Raw genomic sequence first — 13,575 nt, forward strand, 5'->3', positions numbered from 1 at the left:
GCAGAGGTGAATAAAGTATGCTGTGGTGATGTCTTGCTTGCACAAATAGAACTTGTCTGAAGATCAGAGGATGGAGCTTGCCACCAGCTAACCATAGAGGTCTGGAGGTCTGTACAGACAGACAGGAAGTGAGATGGCTGGGCAGAAACAGGAAGTGAAAAAGCTGGGCAGAGACAGGAAGTGAGGTGGCTGGGCAGAAAGAGGATGTAAGAAGGAAGAAAGGAACTCTTTCCTTCTCTTTCCTGCTGGAAGCTAATGAAGTAAGGATAGCTTTGGCTTGTGCCTTCTTCTCTCTGATCTCTCAGGCATTTTCCATAATACCTGACTCTGGGTTTTTATTATTTAGACCAATTGAGAACTCTATTTACAATGCTGGAGATATTTTTAATTAATTTTATTTTGTATGTATGAGTGTTTTGTCTTCACACACACACACACACACACACACACACACACACACACACACACACACATATATTGAAACAGTGAAGGCTGAGATGGTCAGACATACAACACTGGTGTTTGCCTGAATGGTTCCTTCCTGCCAATTCCCCTGCCTTGCTTTGAGGAGGTGTGTTGCTATTGTGCTACATTGGAAGGTAGACAAAACCTGTGGGAAGGGTCTGGAGGCTTAGTTAGATGCTGAGGCCTTCCTACACTTCTTCCATGTTTAGAATCTACTGTTATTCTTTGGCCTTCAGTCTGTCCTGGGATACTGCCTCTTAATCCTATAACAGAACGCTCTCTCTCTCTCTCTCCCTCTCTCTCTCGGTGTCTTCACTTTCTGTGTCTTACCATTCATTCCTCTTCACATTGTAGAACCTTTTTTATAAAATTGGTTCTTAAGGTTTGTGAATTCACTTGTTGGGCAAATATTGTAATCAAGAGTGGCTGTTAGAAGTTCTGTCTCCTTTTGTCTTCTAAGCAACTGAATACTATGCCATGCATATGTCAAAGGGGGTAGCATTAGGACTCTTCCAGACTCCTTACACTGCAGAACAGTTGCCACTTTGCCAAGTCCTCTAAGAATTAGATGCGGATTCCAACTCACCTTGCCAACTAATTCAGCATATGATTTTACCAAAAGACGGCACTTTTTCATTCTGGTAGAGAATCTTATAGGTATTTAAAAGTGCTTAGAAATCAGAGTGGGTTAGGATATCTACCCTTTCTGCTATATTTAGCATGAGAACATTTCTTTGCCAAAGTCTGTTCTCAAAATTTCATTACTTTCAGGGAAAAAAATCATGCACAGAGAAGAAGCATGTAGATATTGTTACTGTCTGATTCATCTTTGAAACTGTAGCACCTAGCTGGGCATCCTCAGTGTTATGATACTGAATTAAATCCTATCGTGCTCTTATAGCATGTTGCCAATTTAGGAACTCGCGGGGTGACTTTCAAATAATTTCCAACTGTGGGGATGCTTGTTTCATGTTCGTTTACCGCCAACTTCTAAGAATGGAAGCTGGCCAAGACTGCACTATGAGCAGGCAGGGAATAAGGACTCAGAGTGTGAATTTAGCAGTGCTCGGCTGCATGACTGACACTCCTTCCCCAGCAGTTTCCATCACCTGACCTTGGAAACTTTATTTGCCCTTGAGTGCACGTGTGCTGTTGCTGTATAACGTGCTTCTGCCTGGGCGCAGAGCTCCCAGTCACATGCCCAGCACTTTCATTATCTAACTGAAAGGGAATGAGGGAAAAAGTTACAATGCATTTTAAATGAAGGCCCTGGAAGAGTTTCATGTAAATTCCATAGTAGGTCAGTCAATAGCTCTAGAAATAGTTTAGAGATGGATATATCTATATATCCATATGTCTATATTTACATCTATCTATCTATCTATCTATCTATCTATCTATAGTTACTTTCCATCCTAAAACTCCCCAGTGGGCTTCCCATTCCACACTGAATGCATTTTGGTCTTACATTATGCCCCAGGACCTACCAGCTCCTAGGCTGGCAGTCACCAAAGCCCAGGGCTCCGTCTCACTCCACTGTCCATATCTATCTCATTGTTTTATTACTATTTTCATGTTGTTCATTGTCTCTTCTACCAGGATGTTAGCTCCATGACTGGAGGTGTCTTGTCTTACCCACTTGCGGTGCTGGAGTCTAGGTTTAGTACCATTGTGTTCACTAATAATTGCCAAGCGAGTGCTGTCAAGGAGGAGGCTTTGTTCTTTGTGAAAACAGGGTAAAGGGGAGGGGACCTTGGACCAGAGAACACCTCTGGAGGCAGCCACCCAGTCCCTTCGCTTCTGCTTCTCACCCCTGCTTGAGCTGTGTCTCAGGGCTGAGATGCTGTGACTGCTCTCAGCCAGGCACTTGGAGGAGAGGACTCAGTGGCCAACTCTAGTGGCTGTGCTGAACTGCAGTGCTCTCCTTGGGTCATGTAGTTGTGAAGCAATGGACTAGTTCTGGCACAGAATTAGCAAAATCAGGAAGGGAAGACCTGCTCACTACTCAACTGTTCCTGTGTGCAACAGTTTTCACAGGTGGTGTGGTCACCTGTGCCCTGCGTTGGAGCTCAAGGCTCAAATGGGATGAGCAGTAGCAGAGTGGTACAGGCAGCCACCTAGCCCCAAGGCAGGTAGGAGGAGCAGATGCTCATGGGAGAATGATTTCCTGGGCTGACTACTCACACTGCAGCCACCTTAACAGAATGTGTTCTTGTGTTAATCGATGTGCTTCTATTTGCCTTTGTTGGGACGAGTTTTCCAATTCAACTGAGCAACCTGCTGTTAACATTGCTGAAACCATTTTTTTCCCTTTTCACAGGCAATTGAGCAGAAAGAGCAGCTCTGCAGCCTTCCTCCTCTTTGATGTTACAGGGAGATTTATTGGCTTCAAAACCCTTTTCATGCATTTCTTATCCCTTTTCCTCGGAGTTTTACAGACTGCATCGGGGGATGTTCTCTCTCTCTTCACTTCATAGATTAAAGTTCCTTGGCTCAAACCCAAAAAGTTGTCCTCTTATGAGAATTTCTCCTCTCCTCGAATGCCTCTTAACACAAGTTTTAACATATGCAAACTAAGTTGTTGTGGACTTGTCTAGAAGGGTAGCTAAACAATGAATAAAAGAAATGACTTCATGATTTCTCCACATCTGTAGCTACTATTCATGCGTTAGCAAATAGCTCTTGATAAGGACAGACACTATACAGAAAACATAATGTGAATGAACACCACATATGTTTACAGCCCTTATCTGGAAGATTATTAGGCATTTTCCCTGTTAATAAATATACTTCCACGGCATTCCAAAATAGAGATAGTATACAGTTGTGGTTTTGTAGCATGATTTATGACCAATTTTTTGTTGGTCGTTTAGATAATTTCTATAGTCTTTCTTATTGCAAGCACTATTGTGGTAAGAAGGCCTGCAGCTGAATTGTATGCACAGTCTCATTTATTTATTCTAGTCGATTCTTGGAGTTAGAATTGCTGGTTCACACATTTAAGGTCTTTTGATCCACGATGTTAAATAGACAATTTGCATTCCCAGCAGCAGCCCATTTTCATCTATATTCTTCTACTCTGAGTATCATCATTTCACAGCTTTTTTTTCCCATTTTATGGGTAAATCTGGTATCTTGTTGTTTAATTTACTCTTCATACATGAATAATTAGGTTGGGTATTTTTCCGGAATTTTTGGTTTCTGGAATCTTAACTGTCTTTTCATGTCTTTGTCTGTATTTCTAGCTGAGAATCAAGACCTCTGACATGGATCTATGCCCTTTCCCCTCAGGCCTCCAGTGAAGCCGGCTCTACTTGTGAGAGCCAATGCTTGCTTGCGATGTGCCACACCCTGGAGAAGCAGGCAGGGCAAACTCTGGAGTCCATACTGTAGTGGAGATTGAGGCATATTGAGACTGAGGGGCCTACTGTGGACAGATCCCTAAGCCACAGCCATTTTTGTACCAGGCTCCCTCAGGAGTCTTCCAGGAAAGCAATCTAATAAGCTAATCACACTGATGTTTAATGACTCTCATAACTTATTATCTTTTCCAGAGTTATTTGCATTTAAATAGAGAAACCTGAGGCAATTGCTATTTAATGTGCCCTGTCAAGTCAGGGAAAAGAACTATTTTGGGGCCTGGCATCTTCCTGACCCTTAACTCACACCATGGAAGCCCCCTGCTCCATCTGTGGGTGATCCTGGCATTTGTCAATCTGGGTTGACATAAAACACCAGCAACAGTGATATGAACAGGCACAGTATAAGGCCAGAGGGAATCAGACACAGCCCTCTGTTGAGTTTTTTCTATTCTCTTCTCATTTTTGCTTTCTCTGCTAAGAAATTGTTTTTCCATTTCCTTCGCAGAATTACCAGGAGCCAGTATTCCCTTTTTGCCAATGTTAGTGAGCTGCTGAACACCTCTCAGAAGTGTGCTCCAAAGTTACAGAAGAATAATAGTTTGTGAGCTCAAAGGCCCCATAGCTTCTCCCTGAACTCATGCTTCAATTGAATTATGGCTTCACACAGACGTAAAGCTCCCATGGACCAGAGTGAGGGTATCCTTGTGTTATAGATCCAGGTCCCAGGGCACATGCTGGTTCCTAGGTCCGTGTGTCCCATGACAAAGAATTAGACTAGAGGCACAGGGCTGGAAATAGAGATGGAGAAAGGGAAGAAGCTCGGCTTGTGAGCCGTGGGGAGAGCGTGCTCACAAAGTGCTGGGCCACGGACCCAGGACCCTTTACAACCCATCAGCACATGGCGGGTTCTCTCTGCCTGCCCTCATTGTTGCATGTAGTTCAAGTGGGGAAGACTTTTCCATGCTTTCTTTGCCAACTGGCTTTTATTTTCTTTTAAAAACAATTGGGTCTATATTTATTTATTTACTTATTTGTGTGTGTGCATATGCGCAGCAGGTACCTTTACTCACCAACCTTCCCCCTGGCTTCTTTCATACATTAGTCTTGCTACAGTTTTTCTAGCCCCTACTCTCTTACCATAACTGCTCCTAAGAGCAGTCCTGAAAGACCTTTTAGAGGAGAGAAGGACAGTGATTGGCCTTTTAAAACTGCTTCCATGCTAGTGAGGATGTAATTCAGGAGAGTCATCTTGTGTAGCTTGTTTTGGGGGAGTTGATCATCCCCAAGGCAATAAATTCGTAAGTTCATTATCAAGTACAAACCACAAACAAACAAACAAACAAACAAACACATAGTCTGGCCTTAATAGGAAAAAGGATCACCATAAAGGGGATGGGTTTATCCTTGAAGATACAGAATGCTTAGATAAATACATGCACGTTCTTTGATACAGTTAAATGTACCACTTTAATATTCCTTCCACCTGAATTTGTGTAGGACAGCAGCATGGCTTCAAATGTTTATAGTTTCAAAAATGCTTCTTCTGGAAATGATGTGCATGCATGTGATACTGGGATTGAACCTGGGCCTCATGAAGGCTCTAGTGCAGTAGATCTTTCTTTATTGAGTCTTTGCCATTCTTAAAACCTTTGATCATGTTCATCAAGAAAACCAGGAGATTCTGCAGTTCAGGACCATGTCAAGCCCAGCCCTCTGACTTTGAATGACTTCTTATCGCACAGCATTAGTAAATAACCTCAGTGGTGGTGTGGAGGGGCTTTGCTTTGGGGTAGAAACACTCCAACCATCAAGATGGTACAATGGGGGAAGGTGTGCTTCATAAAGAAAGATGAAGTAATTATAATAGCTTCTTAAGAACAACAACTTTGGTTTTACAGGTTTTCTTTTAAATAAGTAAAATACCATGTTCCCTCTTCTTAATTTTTTTGTCTGCATGATATAACTAACAAGGCAAATTATATTTTTCTTTCCCATTCTTTATATTAGCAGCACTGTGTTTCCCAGTGCAAGTGTTGACTCTCTCCTTCATGAAATGTGCACAAGGTCTCTCAGGCCAATGGGACAAGTGCCTCTCCAGAGGAGTCATAGGACCCTTTGGGAGGTGTCTCATCATTTCCTGGTCCTATAGAGCCTGGTAGACCTAGGAGCAAGAGACAAAATATTAGCTGTCCTTTAGTTCTTTTATCTAATCCCCAGAGGGTCAGCCATGTTAGTATTGTAAAAGAGCCTGGGCACAGGACACATCTATTTTACAAACCAGATCTATTCAAAAGATGAAATTGCCAGTTATTGGGTTTTTTTTTTCTGACTATTTGGTGACACTATAAAAGGAAAGGTCTTTTTTTTCTTTTTTAATGTGGGCATCTACTGTGTTCTGATTATAGGGATTACATTTGAAAAACAAAGAAAAGTTTGTAACAACTGGAAATTTGGGAAATGGAAGTTACCTTAGCAACAAGAACTAAGTTTTGCATGTCTGGGAATCAGTATTAGCATGCGGGGCTCAATTCCAGAAGCATTTTGACTGGCAAGGACTAAATCCCAAAGCTTACTGAGAATTGGGGCAGCATGCTTAACCCAACTCTAGAATTGTCTCAGTCAATAGGGACTGAGTTTTCTGAGTGGCAAATGTAAGTCACACAGGTACTTTGAGTGGTGGTGGTGAGGTCCAGATTTAATATAACAAACAAACAACAGAAAGTATGATTGTCTGATTGTCTCTTTTAGATAGTTTGTTTTGTCTGTTTGGTTGGTTTTTGGTAAGGATCCGGAATGATCAGGAAGAAATTCCAAAAGGGAAGAGCTACTTATTTTTGCCACTGAGTTGGAGGATCACGTCTCCAGAAGAATCTGCAAGACCTTGTTGGTATATTATGTAAGTTAACTCTTAAAACCACAAGAAACCAACATGGGGTTGTGGTCTATTAGTCTGATATAGGAAATGTATTGACTTTATCACATGCAGATGGGGACACCCAGAAAACATGTACATTATGTCTTAAATATCTAAGTTACAAATCTAGGTGAAAAAAAATAACTGTCTCAGCTACTCTTCTGTTGCTGTGAGGAGACACCATGACCAAGCCAACTCTTATAAAAGAACAGCATTTAATTGGAGACTTGCTTACAGTTTTAGAGGGTTAGTCCATTATTACCACTGTAGAAAGCAGGCAGGAAAGCATGGTGCTGGAGCAGTAGCGGTGAGCTTCATCTCCCGTTCCACAGGCAGCAGGCAGAGAGAGAGAGAGAGAGAGAGAGAGAGAGAGAGAGAGAGAGAGAGAGAGAGAGAGAGAGAGAGAGAGAGAGAGAGGGGGGGGAGAGAGAGAGCGCTACTGAGCCTGGCATAGGCTTTTGAAACCTCAAAGCCAACTCCTAGTGACACACCTCCTCCAACAATGCTACATCTTCTCCAAGGCCACACCTCCTAATCCTTCCCAAACAGTTCATCAACTGGAGACTAAGTACACAAATATATGAGTCTACAGGGTCCTTTTTCATTCAAACCACATTAACAGTATCAAATAAAAAAAATTTTAAGCTAGCAAATTTAAGTTGACCAAATTAAGTTCTGTTATAACAAGCATTTAGAAACAGCTTTTGTTTAAAAGTATTCATTTTTTACTTAGGCTCATGTGGTAATCAAAGCAGAATAAAGGTTTTGGCATTTTTGCTTTTATTCTGTGTAATGTGTACTTCTGTAGGTGAGCATATTAGTTATTCAAGGAAAACTGAAAGCACAGAGCTAATCTGTACCAATCTTTGGATTCTAGGAATAACAGAGTCCAGAGAACTTCCTTCTACAGAGCCCCCAGATGAGAGAGAGCCACTGTCCAAGAGGATGAGGCTGGACCTGGAGAAGGAGCCACCATGTCCTCAAAGCCAGCTCATTTTCTCATGAGGCAAGGGCTTTTTGACCACTTGCAGACAGAGTGGAGATATCAGTGAACCAGACAGCATCTTGATAAGACTATTTAATTACATGCACTTGTATTTTAAAGTTTAGTTACATTATAGAGTGAGAGAAATTTGGAATAATTTAAGTTTTAATTTATATGACCATGTAGTTAAGTTGGTTCCACATAAACTATGTAAAAATGTGTGTGCACACTCATGTACCATATATAAAAATAGATTTGAATTAACAAAGGTTAATTACTACCAGTTTTTAGTTAGACTGTTGATAAGATTTTTTCTTTTTTATAATAATAATGATACTTAATTAAAAATCTATACATTTAAATATATACATTAAATCTGTGTCATTTAGTATAAAGCAAAAACTTCATTAGATCATAAACAATATATTACCACAAGTCCCCCTTTTGTCTAATACAAAAAGGTTATAACTAAATATAAGAAAAACCATGTATAATAACTATATACAATATATACAGGCAACAAGTAAGCCAACAATGTCTAGTCCATTTACATTTGACAAATTCAGACAAAAAATTCCATTATCCTATCTTGTTGAGTCAAAAAAGTTGTACCCAATGTACTTTCTATTCTAATTTGCATTATCAAATTATCTTTTAATGCCTCTCAAACTTTTAGACTTTATACTTCCTTAGTGAGTTTCTTTTCTGAGTCTAGTAAACAAGGAAAACTATAACTGTAACTATCTGGTCTTCAACTCCCTCAGAGACCCAAGAATGAAATAATATTAACTGAATGAGCAGGAAGTGCAAGCAAACGACTTCCAAAAAATGTGGGAAATGACAGAAACAGATGATTGCCTGGACAGTCACCAAGATTCTTCTGCAATGTTGGGGCATCCATCTTTGGCCTATGGGCCTAGCATGTCTAACAGACTTTTCTGTGACCGTCTTGAAGGACTGTCCTACCTTGCCTTGGCAAGGTTTGCAGTCACTCTCTTTTGGGTCCTGCTTGTCCAATTTGAACAGCATACTGTCAGCAGTCGAGGCAAGGGCACTTTCTTTCCCAGTGGCTTAATTTTACCACAATGAAGTAAACTCCATGTGGTGTTTCTTTGATGCCCATCATCTTCTCTGTGGTAGACTGTAAGTGTAAGGGCCCAGCATGGTCATTGATAAGGGTTTAAACAAGCTGAGAAGGCACCGATAGCTTTTTTTTGTTGTTTTTAATCATTACTTAAAAAAATTTAAACTGGATAAGATTTGAAACTTGAAAAACCTGTTTTTGAGAGAGGAGAGCACAGATAGAGAGAGAATGATTTCTATCTCAATGTTTTAAATCTAAGTTGAAGTTTATCTTAAAAATAGACATTGATAGTTATTATTATCTAAATACTTAACAGTCATTATGTACAGAAAATATTATCTTTTTGTTGTAAGTTTTCCTAAATATTGAATGTTGCTGTTTGTTGGAATTATATTCCCTATAATCTCCATTATAAAAAGGAAATTCAACACAGAGATGTTTGGCATTTATATATAACAGCATAGACTTAATACAATTCTACATTTCACATTATTTTTCTTAAATTTTTTGTATATTTTAATGTCAGTTTTTAATAGAAGAGAGAGACCAATAAAAAGGTTCACCAAATAATTTTGTAAGCACAATAGTGAAATAATCCCCACCAACCATTCCATGCACCATTTCTATAAATCCTCAACTCAATAAATGTCATTCTCACTACTCACAATGATTTTATATTTACCCGAGACAAATTATACAACAATCCATCTCATTGATTGACATACTGTTTGGCACTTAATTAGCGAAGACTATATATTCTTCACTTAAACAATTCACAATAAAACTTTTGTTTTATATTTCAAATGTGAAAACAATTAGGAAGATATTGAAATCCTGTCATAAAGGTCATTGTCTTCATTAAAAATCACTGTATTTCATTCCTCTGTCTTACACTTTATGATGTGTGCACACATTCATCTTTACATCCAATGAAGTAGAAAAATGCAGCAGCCCCTATAGATTATACAGTGATTCCTTAAAATGTGCCATGGGCTTGTGTGAAACCCACCCCTATTAACAATATCATATTTAAGACAATAAGTATTGTGCAGTAGAAGAAACTTTACCTTGAGACAGTCTAGGAATACTCCTTTGTAATATTCCATTACTTGATGTAGAATGATTTCAGGGTATGTGTGGTCCACAGCATACACAGCAGTCTATAAATTACAAGTGTCTTCATTCACTGCTATGTCAAATTTGTGCTATGCTAACCATTCCAATGAGTTATTGAATGAACAACGATTCATTTGCTATTAATAATTGTTTTTTAAAGACTCTTTCTGAAGAAGAAATCCATAGTAATTAGTCCAATCAGGTTTTGATTTTAAGATTTACTTTTAAAAAATGATGTGTCTGTTTGTGTGTGCATATGTCTTAGTTAGGGTTTCTATTGCCATGAAGAAACTCCATGATCATGACAGTTCTTATAAAGGAAAAACATTTGATTGGGATAGCTTATATTTTCAAAGGTTTAGTTCGTTAATATCATGGTGCAACATGGTGGTGTGCAGATAGACCTGGTGCTGGATAGGTAGCTGAGTTTGATGCCAGCCTGGTCTACAGTGATAGTTCCAGAACATCCAAGCTTAGAAGTGAGGGTAACCATCAAAAATAGAAAGCTGGTGAAGATACAATTGAAAGATCCCTGGCTTCAAAGCTATACTCTGGTCTACAGATCCAGTTTCAGGACAAATCACCAAAAACAAAGTTGATGAAGAAATACTTCAACAAGGGAGCCATGTTCCAGCCCCAGGAAGCAGCAGAATTTGGCAGCTTCAGCTACACAATTGTGGAGTTGAGGACAGAGGAAAGGTGGTCTGGAATTTGCCTCCGAGAGTAAGGAAAGTTGCAGAGGTCAGGCATGTGGCATGATTGGAGGCCCACAAAGGCCATTGTGTGAAGCTGCAAAGGTGAAGCCTGGATTGACTACCCTGAAGACTCCAAAATATTGGACGCTAGAGCCATGGGATGCCTGCCGAGGAGAACCCACCCAAGAGACAGAAGTGTGTTACAGTCAACAAAACTGAAAGGAGTTGGAGATCTGAAGAGCATTTTGACATCAGACATGAGATTCAAAGTTTGCCCGGATGGTTTTCAGTCTTGCTTTGGTTCAGTATTTCCTCACTATGCCCCCTTTCCTATACTTTGGAATGGTAATTTATATCCCGTGCTATTATGTGTTGGAATTATGGGATCTGCTTTTTTTTTTTTGATGTAATAGGAGATTACAGTTAAGAGATTGTGTAAATCTCAGACGAGACTTTGAACTTTTAAACATTATTGAGATTGTGATAAACTATGGGACTCTTGAAGTTGGACAGAATGCATTTTCAAATTATGATATTGTTACAAGTGTTTGGGGGACCAGGAAGTTGAATGTGGTAGTTTGAAAGAAAATGGCTCCCAAAGACAGTGGCGCTAACCATTAGGAGGTGTGGCCTGATTGGTCTTGTTGTAGGAAGTGTGTCACTGTGGAGGTAGGCTTTGAGGTCTTATATATGAACCATGCCCAGTGAGATAGTTCACTTCCTGTTACCTGCAAGATGTAGAACTCTAAGCTCTGTCTCCAGCACCATGCCTACCTGCATGCCAAAATGTTTTCACTGTTTTGATAATGGACTAAACCTCTGAAACTCTAAGCCAGCTCAATTACATGTTTTCCTTTATACGAGTTGCTGTGGCCCCAGTGGCTGACTTTTGCCACAAAGAAAGTAAACTCCATGTGGAGTTTCTCTGATGCCCATCATCTTCTCTGAAGTAGATTGCTGCTGCCAGGAGCAGACATGTCCCATTGTCATAAAAAAGACCACCTGTTACTAAAATATTTCAAATGCCATATTCTGTATATCTCTGAAATGTTTGAAGATTACCTGCCTTTCTAAAATATATCTCTGTTTGACTATGAAAAACATACCTATTGTGATTGATTACAAGTTTAATTGTAATAGGTGACTAATTATTCACCTGTATTTCCTTATTATCTTATGCATTTGATAATAATAACTTTTAAGAGCTAGAAATTTGCATTATATTGATAAAAGAGCTGTATAGGTACAATACCTTGAATAAGATTAGAAACATATGTACACTATGTTTTAACAAACAAATCTCAAATTTGTAACAAATATACAATATTTGTATATAATATACAGAAGTCCAATTCAATGTAAAGTATTTAAAACTAGCAGTTGCTTTTTAAGAGTAGATTCAATAATCTACATTTTAATCTCATTATATCTGTACATTTTAAAAGTAGATTCAATAATTTACCTTTTTATCTTACATCTATGTTCTTCCTTTTTAGAGTGAATTCAATAATCTACCCTTTTTATCCTATCATATCTGCACCCTTTTTTTCAAAACATAACCTTGAATATAATCCCCTTTATTCGACTTTCTTCCTGACATTTTTTTTTATCTTCAGGCAAGCTTTATATGTTAGAGAAGAAACAATACATCACCACAGATATGTGGTTACAATCTTTAACATCAATTAATGCAGCAACAATGTATAAAAAAATACAAGTGACACTAGTGACCTATGGCTCAATTTTGGGAAACTAAACCAAGAAAAGTATTTTTGCTTTGTTTTGTGTTTCCACAACAAAATGACAAAACCTATTTCTAGAAGATTTCCTACGTCTGAGTCTTGGTTGTGAAATGCCCCCAGTCTCTGGTGTCATATTTAGCCTTGACAATTTGACTTCTAAGTCAAGAAGTGAATTCTATCATGTTGCCCCTTGACTCAGGTGTCCTTTGCTTTTGCTACACAATAGAATTTACACTGGGACAGGAAAACATAGCTACAAGAAAATCTATAGACTATCACTGCTTTTTTTTTCTTTTAAACTTATTCTTTGGCAATTTTACACATGTAATGAATTTTAGACCATTGGACCCCTCATACATCCTCCCTATTTTGATGAAACTTTATTGTTCTCAATAAGCCCCCTTCAACATCTTGTCTTTTACCAACAACATTTTGTAAACAATCTCCCTAAACAATGACAAATACACCTAACCCAATGAGTGACTAAAAATCACCTATCCCACCTCTTGAGAATGTGGGCATCATGTCCTTAGTTACTTCCTGCTGCCTGGGGTTGATGGCATCTTTAGGGTATCCTGAAAAGAAAAACTGAGTTAACTGTCAAGCTGAATTATTTTGTTCAGTCTCTGCACAATGGGGAAGTTCAGGGCTTGTCTCAAGTCCTGGATAGTGTAGTCTGTGAGGCTGGATCATCTCAGCTAGCCTCCTCAAAATTGTTCTGAGCAGTGTCTGTGAGATTGAATCATCTTAATTGGTCTCCTTGATATTGTTCTGAGCAGTTACAACTCCAAAGCTGATCTTTAGTTGTTATTGTGTTATCATAGTCCTGCTGAAATTGTTGTGGTGGGGTTCCATCTTTTGCTTGTTTTGTTTTGTTTTTCCAGACAGTTTCTCTATTTTAACAGTCCTGGCTGTCATGAAACTCACTTTGTAGATCAAGCTTGTCTGAGATCATTGAGATCTGCCTGCTTCTGCCTCCCAAGTGGTGGTATTAAAGACATGCATGACCTCTGCCCAGCTTGGAGTCAATCTTCTTTTTGGAGAATTCAGAGATCACATTAGGTCAGATTATTTCTTTTCCTGGTAATTTTTTCCAGGTAGTCCTTCCTTATTCTTTGGATGCTAATTTGTCCAAAGGTCTTTACATTTTTCAAGATGGTTGCTTCTGTTTTCCTGAAAAGACAAAACCCTTTCCCAATTCTAAATTTGGGG

At 39.1% G+C, this 13,575-nt stretch overlaps 1 long non-coding RNA gene across 1 annotated transcript; it reads left to right on the forward strand.

Moving 5' to 3' along the window:
* Positions 1-221: 221 nt before the first annotated feature.
* On the forward strand, positions 222-7,946 carry LOC121135956. The gene is made up of 3 exons (XR_005873074.1): positions 222-260; positions 6,576-6,723; positions 7,619-7,946. It is a non-coding gene; the product is annotated as an uncharacterized LOC121135956 (long non-coding RNA).
* Positions 7,947-13,575: the final 5,629 nt, after the last annotated feature.

The sequence above is a fragment of the Mesocricetus auratus genome, unplaced genomic scaffold (assembly GCF_017639785.1).
Source record: "Mesocricetus auratus isolate SY011 unplaced genomic scaffold, BCM_Maur_2.0 Super-Scaffold_100045, whole genome shotgun sequence".
Taxonomy (NCBI): domain Eukaryota; kingdom Metazoa; phylum Chordata; class Mammalia; order Rodentia; family Cricetidae; genus Mesocricetus; species Mesocricetus auratus.